Source organism: Pinus tabuliformis, chromosome 5_1 (assembly GCF_031772625.1).
Source record: "Pinus tabuliformis cultivar Carrire ecotype Pingquan chromosome 5_1, CPIR1, whole genome shotgun sequence".
Lineage (NCBI taxonomy): Eukaryota > Viridiplantae > Streptophyta > Pinopsida > Pinales > Pinaceae > Pinus > Pinus tabuliformis.
The window spans coordinates 237,737,348-237,749,823 of record NC_142305.1 but is presented as its reverse complement, the minus strand read 5'-3'; positions in this window follow the sequence as shown (position 1 = coordinate 237,749,823).

Sequence of the window (12,476 nt, the reverse complement as noted above, 5' to 3'; positions counted from 1 at the left end):
GGTAACCTCTAACTTCTTTGGGATTGAAGCTAACCCTTCAATCCGGAGGGGGATATCTCCTCAAACTCAACTACCCTAGGTCACAATGGTAGCAGGTCTATTAAACTATGGCCAGATTAATGTAAAAAATGTTGATGTTGGTTGGAATCAGGAGAAAAAGACATACCATTGGGCGATGGAATCTAATTTTGCTTAACATAAAATCACAATAAATCATTCAACAAAGGAAAGGTAGCTGAGAAAATATGAATCATTGATTTACTGTAATGAAAGGAAAAATGTGAGAGAAACAATCCATTGAGAAGGAGCATCAAATAGATGAATTCCAACACCAACTTTAGAAAGAAGAGTGCAAACAATTAAATCTATGAATAGAGCATCACAATGAATGAATTCTACTTATATTCTTTCATTTAATCATTATAAGATCGTACACCATAGAAATAAAAGACACATAAGACAGGTGAAAACACATTCAAAACACTCAACACATGAATATTTTTTACAGCTTCAAGATTTCTTCATTAAAAGTATCGCAGAAAATATAGAGCACAATAGTTTTTCAACAAAAATTGAACCCTTCTTCATTCTAAAGACTTTGTCTTTATAGAAAAATTACAAACTAAAAGCAGGTTTCTAGTATGTACTTAATTAAAAATTTCTAAATATAAAGAGGGCATATCGAATACACGAATAAAATACATAATGTCATAATCTCTAAAATATTTGTATCTAAAAATATAAGAGTGTACTAAAATATTGGCTAGAAACTGGGGTCAAATCAGTGACTGATATCTTGCCTAGCCTCCTAGAACTTGTGCCTTGTATTCATGCTAAAAATGGTATATGTTTATGCAACTCCATCTTTCAAGACTACTAGATCTGCCACTGCTGACCAATCCACTGATACTCTTTCAACTCGGGATAAGGACTGGGATCTCTCATGGGTTGGTTGTCAGTGATTTTATAAGATACAAAATTGTGTTGACAATAAAACTGTCAGTGCTCATCGAAATTTGACAACCCAAATCTTTGACATGCTAGTTATCAACCTTCAGTAAAAAATCCATCTGAACAGTTAGTAATCAAAACTATTTTGTCAAAGTAACTAATTGAGTGTGCTAGCTTCTTCTATTAGGATGTCAACATTATTTTTTCTTTTATTCTTAGTCCTTTGGGCCTCTGTGTTAAATTTTTTCCTTAAGCCTTCAGTCTTCTTAGGTTTCTTTGAGCTTGTGGACTCCCTATTTATAATTAAGTCTTTTTGAGGGGTTTTGTCTACATCAATGACCTCCTTTTCCAACTCAGGGTTTTTCTTTAGCTTAATGTTCAATATTAGTTTATTCCATGATCTTGTATGTGGCCTTTTTCCACCTCTAAACATTTCAACTAAGGTGGGTTCTTTATCAGTTTGTGTCTACTCTGTCTTGGGGCTCAATCATTTTTCCCTTGAACTTCTCTGTTTCCTTAATGACTTCTACTTATGTAGGTAGAGGTACACTAGGATAAAAGGCATCTTTTATTTTTCTTAGCCTCTCAATCTTCCTTGTATAAATCTTTGGTAACTCAAGAACTAAAGGAGGAACGAGTTATACTTTTTGTTGACTCCTGGTTTACATAGTTGAGGTCCCATGTTCTAGTTGGGGTTGTTTAGTTTTCTTTTTGCTTCCTTTCTTTCTGCCCCTTTTTGGTTTTATAGTTTCTTCAAACCCTCCCCAAAACAGAAAATTCTCCCAAGTCCTACCTACCTTTCTCAAGTGGATTTCAATCAATAACTTAAATAAACCTTTATGATATATTAAATGAGAAGAAGAATTGGGTATTTTCCCGACCCTTATAAAAATGTGCTTTAGAATCATAAACATAAAATAAAGAGTGTTCATCCTGACCTAATCAGCGATGTGGGCATGGAAATGGAATTGGTACAAATTCACTTGGTTGAAGCGTCCCTCGCATGTGAAGTGAGATTGTCTGATATGCAGGAGACAATGTGGCTCATCCTTCAACCAGGACCTATGGATTTCTGAATTCTAGCACCTATCCTTATACTCATCCTTTAGAAAGAATGGCACATCGATTCTGACCAAAACATGACTCTTGAAACTTCTTTCGCTGTCTGCAAGGAGGCCTATGACTTCTGCGATTACCTCCTCTGCAACATGAAAAGAGATTCCCCCAACATTAACCTGCTGACCATCAAAACCCTCTACGAAATCCTCTCGAAAACATTGATGAATCTCTAGGTAGACTTCAAGCAGGTCAGGTCCTTTGGGCTCACTTCTGTGTAGTTTTCCACTCCTTCCCATAGATTTCACCATCAAACACTAGCACCGGAAGTAGGGTTGAGATTCGATGTGAGGTTTTCAGGATAACTAACACCCTGTCCTCTCTTGGCATAAAACATACAACAAGTTAACCATGCATTATACAGGTTTTACCATTTGAAACAAATAATTTCACAGTGTGGTAGTTGGTAAATCATATAATAAACTTGACTGGTCGATAACATAAAACCTTTCCGTGTAATCATGAATTTTTAACTGAATTTACCTCTTGGTGGCGGAACCCAAAAACCAATCATGTAATATCACCATTTGATTGATCAACACTTGCTTGATAGATAATCATTCATTAGCTGACACGTGCTCCATTAGCGCATTCCTTTGGACATGAAAAAATTGAATTTTTCATTTGGCATCAATACTCCAGCTGTCAGCATATTTAATTGACCATCTTCAAAAATTTGTGCTACCACTTTGGTTTTCAGTGCATTTTTATTTTCAAATCTTATAATAGCGCTGATATTCTATTTTTTAGTTCTTTTACACTATTTTTACACATTAGCACTAACATTGAAACTGTCAACACATTTTTAAAACTATTAACTAAAAGTGTGATAATAGGATGAATGAGAAAAACATATTAACATGATGGGAAACATATAAAAAAAGGGCGCATTCTAAAAATATTTATGGAACTTCCAAATAATATACTAATAAAATATAGGAATAGGAAATTTTAGGGAATGTACACCTAGAAAATTGAATCTTTGTGCCACAGAAAAATTCAAAAAATAAACTCCAAAGCCACGGGCATGCACTGCACATAGATAAATGGACTTGATATACTTAAGTAACATAGGTAAGGAGGAGTGAACCATGTATAAACATATTGTTAAAAATGATAATAATAATTGATCTTTTAATAGAAAAGATTTATTTTAAAATCAAATTAACCACCCATAAGGCATAGAATAGATGGAAATGGGGCGTACTGTTAAGTCACTCCGTGATGTGAAGGTCACTAGTTCAAAACTCTGTGGGAAAAAGTACAGCCATGTTAAGGGCTGGTGTGGCCAAGGCCATGTGTGATCCCTAGGTGATTTTTATGGCTTAGATACCTCTAGGTCATGGTTTATCAAGCCATAGGTCAATCCTGATGTAATCTCTAGAGAACCCATACCAATTGACAAACAAGAAAAATAAATCGAATTAACTTGTTCATAAGGTTCTTGCTTCTTGGAAAAGCCACATCTAAAAACTCCATTATTGATTGCATTATATAGCCAGTAATTGACCTCATCAATTTGGGATTGAAAATGAGGTGGATATACGTCCACCTCCAGATATTTTTCTATATCATTAAACTTTGAGTTCAGCATGTAGGTGATCTCAGAGCTTTCATTGTTGACAATTGTTTTTTTCTTTTTATCCCATAATACCTGTATATTTGAGTTAGACGAATACATAAAAAATATATAGACACATATAGTTGTCAACATAGAATATTACAACTAATTTTTTTTCCAAAAATGCAGGGGAAAGGATGTTGATGAGATGCTTATATTGGGATAGTGTATTTTCCACTATAATTGATGCTAGAAATCTCATAAAGTTTTCATATACTTTTGGATCCATTTAATTTATCTGGATTTTCCTTGGGATATTGATCTTTAAATATTGGGAATGTCCAACCAAAGTGATCCTCACCCTCTTTTGTCCTTTCCCATTTTGGTTTTACTGACTATTCAACAAGAATCATTGAAAAGTAAATTCATAAAGTAATAGATTACTCAACAAGCATCTTTAAAGATGTAAATATTTTACAAAAAGAGATGGTATTGTGACACCAATATGATCGTCTAGTCCCTTTGTTAGGTCCCTATTGTTGGAAATAACACTGGGGGGGGTGAATCAGTATTTACAAATAAATAACTTTTTCATTTCCAAAATCAAATTTATATACGCTACTTCAGTGAAGGGAACTCATGTGTGCACACAACTGTTCTTAAGGCAACCAACATATATCCAGTGAACTTATGATTCAATTAATTCATCATATGTTGATCTTTAATCAGTGCATCAATACTTTATTAAACATTAAATAGTAACCATGTGCAGTAATAACATAATAAACCATCACACATAAGCAACACACATGAACACCAATATTTAAGGTGGAAACCCAATGTGGGTGAAAACCACCTGCTGCTATCGTCTCTGTCTTCTTTTAATCATAAGAAAAAAAATTTACAATCTTGTACTGGTGTAGACTCATACCAGTACATAGGCACCCACCTACAGAAGGCTACAACCTTCTCTTGTTCTCCAGCTTCTTCTAGAAGGGAGCTACAACCCCCTAGTTCTTGTACTAGCTGATATATTTACTAGTACGTAGGCTCCAACCTACAAAAGGCTACAACCTTCACTCGTTTTCCAGCTGCTACTTGAAGGGAGCTCCAAGCCCCTGATCAAATCACTAGCCACTACTGGCAAGAAGCTTCGACTTCCTCACTGAAGGCTCCAACCCCCAGTATCCTCTCGGGACCACATTTCATAAATTTTCATACTGGATACTCCTGGTATACAATACTACAATATGAAGGCCATGTTTCATCAAATTTTTATATTGGACCCATTAGTAACATTGAAGCTCTAAATCAATCACCACTGTAATACAGCCATCAAATAAATCTCCATCAACCAATCACTGAAACCAAATCAATCTCTGATACAACTGAAACAATCAATCATCAATCTCTGAAATAACTGAAACAATTAATCACTGAAACCTCTGAACCTCTAACACAATTGAATCAACCATTCATTCAAACTTAATCAAATTCAACCATTCAAGTAGAACAGACAGATCACTATAAACAATACATAAATCTGAACCCAGAACACTGCATCAACAACCAGAACTAACTGTAATCTCAAAAGTCATGTCTCAGAATGTATACGCTCCTTTAATGAAGCAAACTTGCATGTATATGCTACTTCCTTTTTCCCAACCTGTGTATATCTCTAAAGATACTGAATCATAAAACCTATGAACCACAAACTGTAGCAATCAGTGACATTCTGAAGATCTACTGTCATATTACAGAGTTCTAAATAGATAGCAACAAGGATCACCCTTCTTTCTCAATCAATTAATCAATGAGACACAAACTCTTTATGCATTCAGTTTTACTTTCAGATCTAAGAAGACTTCATTGACAGACAATAGTAAAACAACAACACTGATCTGATAGACCAGTCATCCTTGAACATCAAGCTTTTCTTTTGCATACACTACTTGGAAGAGCTGAACCAGCGTGTATACGCACCTTCACCAAAGTGAACCAGCATATAGATCTGCAAATACTTACTTATAACTTCGCTGCAATTCCCGACTTCAGACATACCCAGATCATCACATATAAAGGATAAAACATGTGTTAGCAATCAAATCTAGCCCATCCATTATCAGATCACATAATGATAAGTCATTATGATCCTGATCCATCATTAGATCTCATCCATCATCAAACGCTCAAGTGCATATTTAGTCTAGATCAAGCAAAGCATCAGAAACCCATAACATGCATATTTTCTTTTGATCTAACACTTCATAAGATATTCATTACTTGTGCACATATCCCTTTGATCTTCTCCTCCTTATATAGTTTTAGGCCTTTCTTAATACCTTGGACCAAAAACACTTAGGACCAATACCTCAGACCAAATACCTCGAACCAATACCTCGGACCAAATACCTCAGACCAATACCTTGGACCAAATACCTCGGACCAATACCTTGGACCAAAACCTCAATTTCCATCCCATACGTACTTTTCCTTCTGTGAAAGTGTGTGCATACGTATACGCTTCTTCTATTCCATGAGCCCGCGTGTATACGCTAGTTGGAAAAGGTGAACTAGCATATACTTCTTAAACCATTATCTTTCTTCAATTTCTTGATTCTGATCTGTAGTCCTTTGTTCCTTCATCCTTTTTTTTTGTACCATTACTTTGTTCCCTCTGAATAGACTTGTTATAATGTGATTTTCCATATTACTTCTGAATTGATTCCTTTGAATTGCCCTACATTTTGTCACATTTGTAAACACAACTGCCATGCATTCTGTCACACCTGATATCTCTCCTGTAGATTCATCTAGTTACCATATACAAGTGATTTGTTCTGCTACAAGTGGGTTTCCATCAAGTACAACACATGTATCATAATGCCAACAATCTCCCCCTTTGGACTTGATGGCAACCATGTTGGTGTTGATTACTGCAAGCTGTAGAAACTATTAAAGATAACAAGCAACACCAAAATACTCTCCCCCTTTAACATCAAGGGCAAAGGGTGGACCAAGATACTCTCCCCCTTTGATATCAAGGGTAAAGGGTAAACCAAGATACTCTCCCCCTTTGATATCAAGGGTAAAGGGCTAACCAAAATGAACACTTTCATATCTGAACAGTTGAATATGAACATTGATCATGCTCCCCCTAGGCACATGCTCAATTCTCTGATTAAACTCCCTCTTTGTGCATGCTCTGATATCATTGTACATGTTGTGATGCACTAACTGTCCATGCTCCCCCTAAGCACATGCAGAGTCTGCAAATATATTTTCTAAAAAAAATAGCATGAATCTATAACTCAACTATGTGAGTATGACCTTCCTATCACCAATGACTCATACATACATCAATCTCCCAACCAAGTGGGGATATACCAAATTTTACTCATATACCCAACCAAGTGGGGATATACCAAATTTTTATACATAACTAAAATATAGCAATTATTTCATCATCCTTCCCATGCATAGTGGGGGTATAAATTACATTATATGACCAAAAGGACTCATTAAAAGACTATGACAGATAGAGACATATTATTACATCATGGGCCTTTATATGACCTTTTCATCGAGTGATATACATGACATTTATAACAAAGACCAAAGATCTAAACAAGACCATGATAGTCATCAACAACTATCATACACCATATATGATCTACTCCATAAGAATCTGTCAGCAACATCCAGTCCAGCAACCTGTATATGTCCATCATTAGTTCCCAATATATGACAATGTAAATATCGTCAACCTATGACAAAGTATGCCACATATAGATATCAACTCATCCTCTTGATCTCATCAAGATCAACTTTCTTCGTTTCTTTAGTATAAAGAGCCTTATCATAACCTTCCATGAATCAACTAAGCATATGTCATATCTTCAAGCAGTAACACAAAATCATATCATATGTATGTGAAAACACCATAGTCATCATCTATGATCATAACATCATCATCAAGAACTACATGATCTTTCCACAAGAACCTTCAATATATCAACCATGTATCATCACTAGGGAACATCCCACATCTGATAAGCATCAACCATGATAATCAACATATGTGATTATCAAACCTATCATCATAAAGTAAGAAGTCATCATCATTATGTGACTAAGTAAGCCATGTCTCTGAATATCCATGTCTTCAAATAGCTATGTCTTCATGAGACCTGTAATAACACCATTCTCTTGGCCAACCAACAATATTTATCAATATGCAACTTAAGTAATCATCCATGTATCCAACATAATGTGTATCCATCAAAGAGATAGCAATATGTATCTAGCAAACCATGAGCTCATAGTCATTTGTCAGGCTTTCTTGGTACCATCAACAATAGCCAAGAACTATAGGAATCATGCATCAAAACTGCACCATATGAACTTTATGCATATTTGAAGGCATGATGACATCAACATAAAAGAAATGAGTGACTCACCATCAAATAATGAAGTTGTGTATTCAAGCTTTGTACTTCTTCTTGTCCTGTAAGCAACATATCATATGTACTGTATGCATCATCAAAAAGGTTATCCACAATCATCCATAAATCTGATCTAAATAACAACTAGGTGGCTCAAGTAATATAAGTATCATCTGATATTTCGTCATATGCAACTCATGACTGCAACATAGCATGATGTATCATTTAAACACTTCAACAACATAAGTACCAAAGACTTCTAAACATAATGCCAACAATGCATTATTAGAAGCATAGTATATTCTCCCCCTGAACCTGTGCCAACTATTCATTGTCACATCTGATCATTGAATATATCAGTAAGGATCATCAAGGAATCATCATCAACTAGTTATACATCAAGTCATCAACAACTTAGGAGGGTCAAAATCAATTCTACATATCATCAATAGATTATAATCATCATCAATCAGAACAAAAAATATAATTGATAATTGACTGAACCATATCAGACCCCTTTTCCTGAGTTTGTCCCACTGCTTCTTCATCAAACCAACATATACGCGATTGTGCAGCTTCTAAATAGCATATATACATGACTTTTCTTCATTATAACTACGTATGAGAATTAGAGCACTAAAATTTCATACTTTCAGTTCTTCCTGAGTCTGTTCTATCTGTATACTGAGCTATGCCACATATTTCTAACTGTACTTCCTTCTTCTTCCATACCTTGGAGTGTGATGAAGTTTTCTCCTTTTAGTATGTTGGCCAAAATTTTCTCCTGCATTCTTTTGCTATATGCCTAAACTTGTTACAAGCATAACATCTTATATGTTTCATATTCCCTCTATAGTAGTCAATGGCTTTGTGACCAAACATATTGCAAGAAAAACAATATCCCTTGAAGTACCTGGAAGCTGATGATGTTTCTGTGTGATGGTTATTAGCTTGAACCTACTTCTACATCTTGTTGCAACATGTCCAAAATTATGACATATAAAACATTCAACATTATTCATCAGAGGAAAGAATTGATTATCCCTTCCATAGTTAGGAGTAAATGATTTTCTTTGAAGACTCTGTTTCCTTGGTTATTGATGGGGTTGACCTCTTATCTCCTTATTGATCATTTCATATTTTGCACTATAGTTCTTTGCTTCAGTTTGTGAGCTAGATTCTCCTTTAATAGTTTCATGAAAACCAAGACCATATTTGATAGTAGGAGACCTTTGACTACTAAGAATATCATCCAAAATCTTAGTACTATCTTGAAATAGTAAAAGTTTATCCTTTTCTTATAATTTGCCTTTTAGGATATTTACCTCAACCTCATATTGCTCTTCCTTTTCAAGATACTGCTTTTTCATGATTTCTTCAGCTTTTCTTCCTTCTTCCACTTGTTTCCTTAATTTGAGAACTTCATTTTCTTGTTCTTCAAATGCTTGGAGTAGTTCTTCATTCTGCTTATTTGAATTTTTGAGATCTTCCTTTAGAGAAATGACCATAGCTTCAAGACCTTCACAATAGCTGGTTCTTTCTATAAGTTCCTTGGTTGTTGTGTCCTTTTCATTCACTTCATTTCTCAATGATGTCACTTCATCCTGTAGCCTTTGACTTTGATCTTCCTTTTCTTTGTACTGCTTCTTTATTTTGTTTCCTTCCTCCAACTAGGCTTTTAACCTGGTAACTTCTTCTTTGTAGGCACATTCCATTTTATCAATTAGATCTTTTTGATCTCTAATTTTGTCTGTGAGCTTTTTAAATTATACCTCTATTTGATTTCTTTCTCTTTCACCCATAAGAGCAAATTTAGTTGTTTCACTGTCACTTTCATTATCTTTAAATGAACAGATAAATGTATCACCAGAGGACAACAAATTCATACCTGATAGTTCTTTTGCTTGTTCATCTTCATTCTGAGGTGATTCTGAATCTGAAGAGTTGCTTCCACATAAAGGCCAATCGTCTCTCCCACTGTCACAGTTCCTTTGATATGTCTTCTTCTTTTGAGGTGCTTTCTTCTTTAGCTTCTTTCCCATTGTTTACTACAGATCTCCTTCAAGCGATCAAGCTTCTGCCAAAGGACCTACTCTGATACCAATTGTTGGAAATAATACTGAGAGGGGGGGTGAATCAGTATTTACAAATCAATAACTTTTTCATTTCCATAATTAGATTTATATACGCTACTTCAATGAAGGGAACTCACGTGTGCACACAACTGTTCTTAAGGCAACTAGCGTATATCCAATGAACTTATGATTCAGTTAATTCATCATATGTTGATCTTTAATCAGTGCATCAGTACTTTATTAAACATTAAATAGTAACCATGTGTAGTAATAACAAAATAAACCATCACACATAAGCAACACACATGAACACCAAGATTTAAGGTGGAAACCCAATGTGGGTGAAAACCACCTGTTGTTATCATCTCTATCTTCTTTTAATAATAAGAAAATCTATTTACAATCTTGTACTAGTGCAGACTCATACCAGTACATAGGCACCCACCTGCAGAAGGCTCTTGTTCTCCAGCTTCTTGTGGAAGGGAGCTACAACCCCCTAGTTCTTGTACTAGTTGATATATTTACTATTACGTAGGCTCTGACCTTTAGAAGGCTACAACCTTCACTCGTTCTCCAGCTACTAGTGGAGGGAGCTCCAATCCCCTGATCATATCACTAGCCACTACTCGCAGGAAGCTTCGACTTCCTCACTGAAGGCTCCAACCCTCAGTATCCTCTGGGGACCACGTTTCATAAATTTTCACACTGGATACTCCTAGTACACAATACTACAATATGAAGGCCACATTTCATCAAATTTTCATATTGGACCCATTAGTAACATTGAAGCTCTAAATCAATCACCACTTCAATACAACCATCAAATACATCTCCATCAACAAATCACTGAAACCCAATCAATCTTTGATATAACTAAACAATCAATCACTAAAACTCTGAACCTCTGACACAACTGAATTAAACGACCATTGAACCTCTGACACAACTGAATCAACCATTCATTCAAACTTAATCAAATTCAACCATTCAACTGGAATAGACAGATCACTGTAAACAGTACACAGATCTGAACCCAGAACACTACATCAATAGCCAAAACTAACTGTAACCTCAAAAGTCATGTGTCATAATGTATACGCTCCTTTAATGAAGCAAACTTGCATGTATATGCTACTTCGTTTTGCCCAACCTGCATATACCTCTAAATATACTTTATCATAAAACCTCTGAACCACAAACTATAGCAATTAGTGACATTCTAAAGATCTACTATCATATTACAGATTTCTAAATAGATAGCAACAAGGATCACCCTTATTTCTCAATCAATTAATCAATGAGACACAACTCTTTATGCATTGAGTTTTACTTTCAGATCTAAGAAGACTTCATTGACAGATAGTAGTAAAACAACAAAACTAATCTGATAGACCAGTCATCCTTGAACATCAAGCTTTTCTTTTTCATACAGCACTTGGAAGAGTCGAACCAGCGTGTATACGCACCTTCACCAAAGTGAACCAGCATATAGATCTGCAAATACTTACTTATAACTTTGCTGCAATTCCCAACTTCAGACATACCCAAATCATCACATATAAAGGATAAAACATGTGTTAGAAATTAGATCTAGCCCATCCATTATCAAATCACATAATGATAAGTCATTATGATCCTGATCCATCATTAGATCTCATCCATCATCAAACGCTCAAGTGCATATTTAGTCTAGATCAAGCAAAGCATCAGAAACCCATAACATGCATATTTTCTTTTGATCTAACACTTCATAAGATATTCATTACTTGTGCACTTATCCCTTTGATCTTCTCCTCCTTATATAGTTTTAGGCCTTTCTCAATACCTTGGACCAAAAACACTTAGGACCAATACCTCAGACCAAATACCTCATACCAATACCTTAGACCAAATACCTCAGACCAATACCTTGGACCAAAACCTCGGACCAAAACCTCGATTTTCCATCCCATACGCTCTTTTCCTTTTGTGAAAGTGCATTCATACGTATATGCTTATTCTATTCCATGAGCCCGCGTGTATAGACTAGTTGGACAAGGTGAACTAGCGTATAATTCTTAAACCATTCTCTTTCTTCAATTTCTTGATTCTGATCTATAGTCCTTTGTTCCTTCATCCTTTTTTTTTTGTACCATTACTTTGTTCCCTCTGAATAGACTTGTTATAATGTGATTTTCCATATTACTTCTGAATTGATTCCTTTGAACTGCCCTGCATTTTGTCACATCTATAAACACAACTGCCATGCATTTTGTCACACTTGATATCTCTCTTGTAGATTCATCTAGTTACCATATACAAGTGAGTTGTTCTACTACAAGTGGGTTG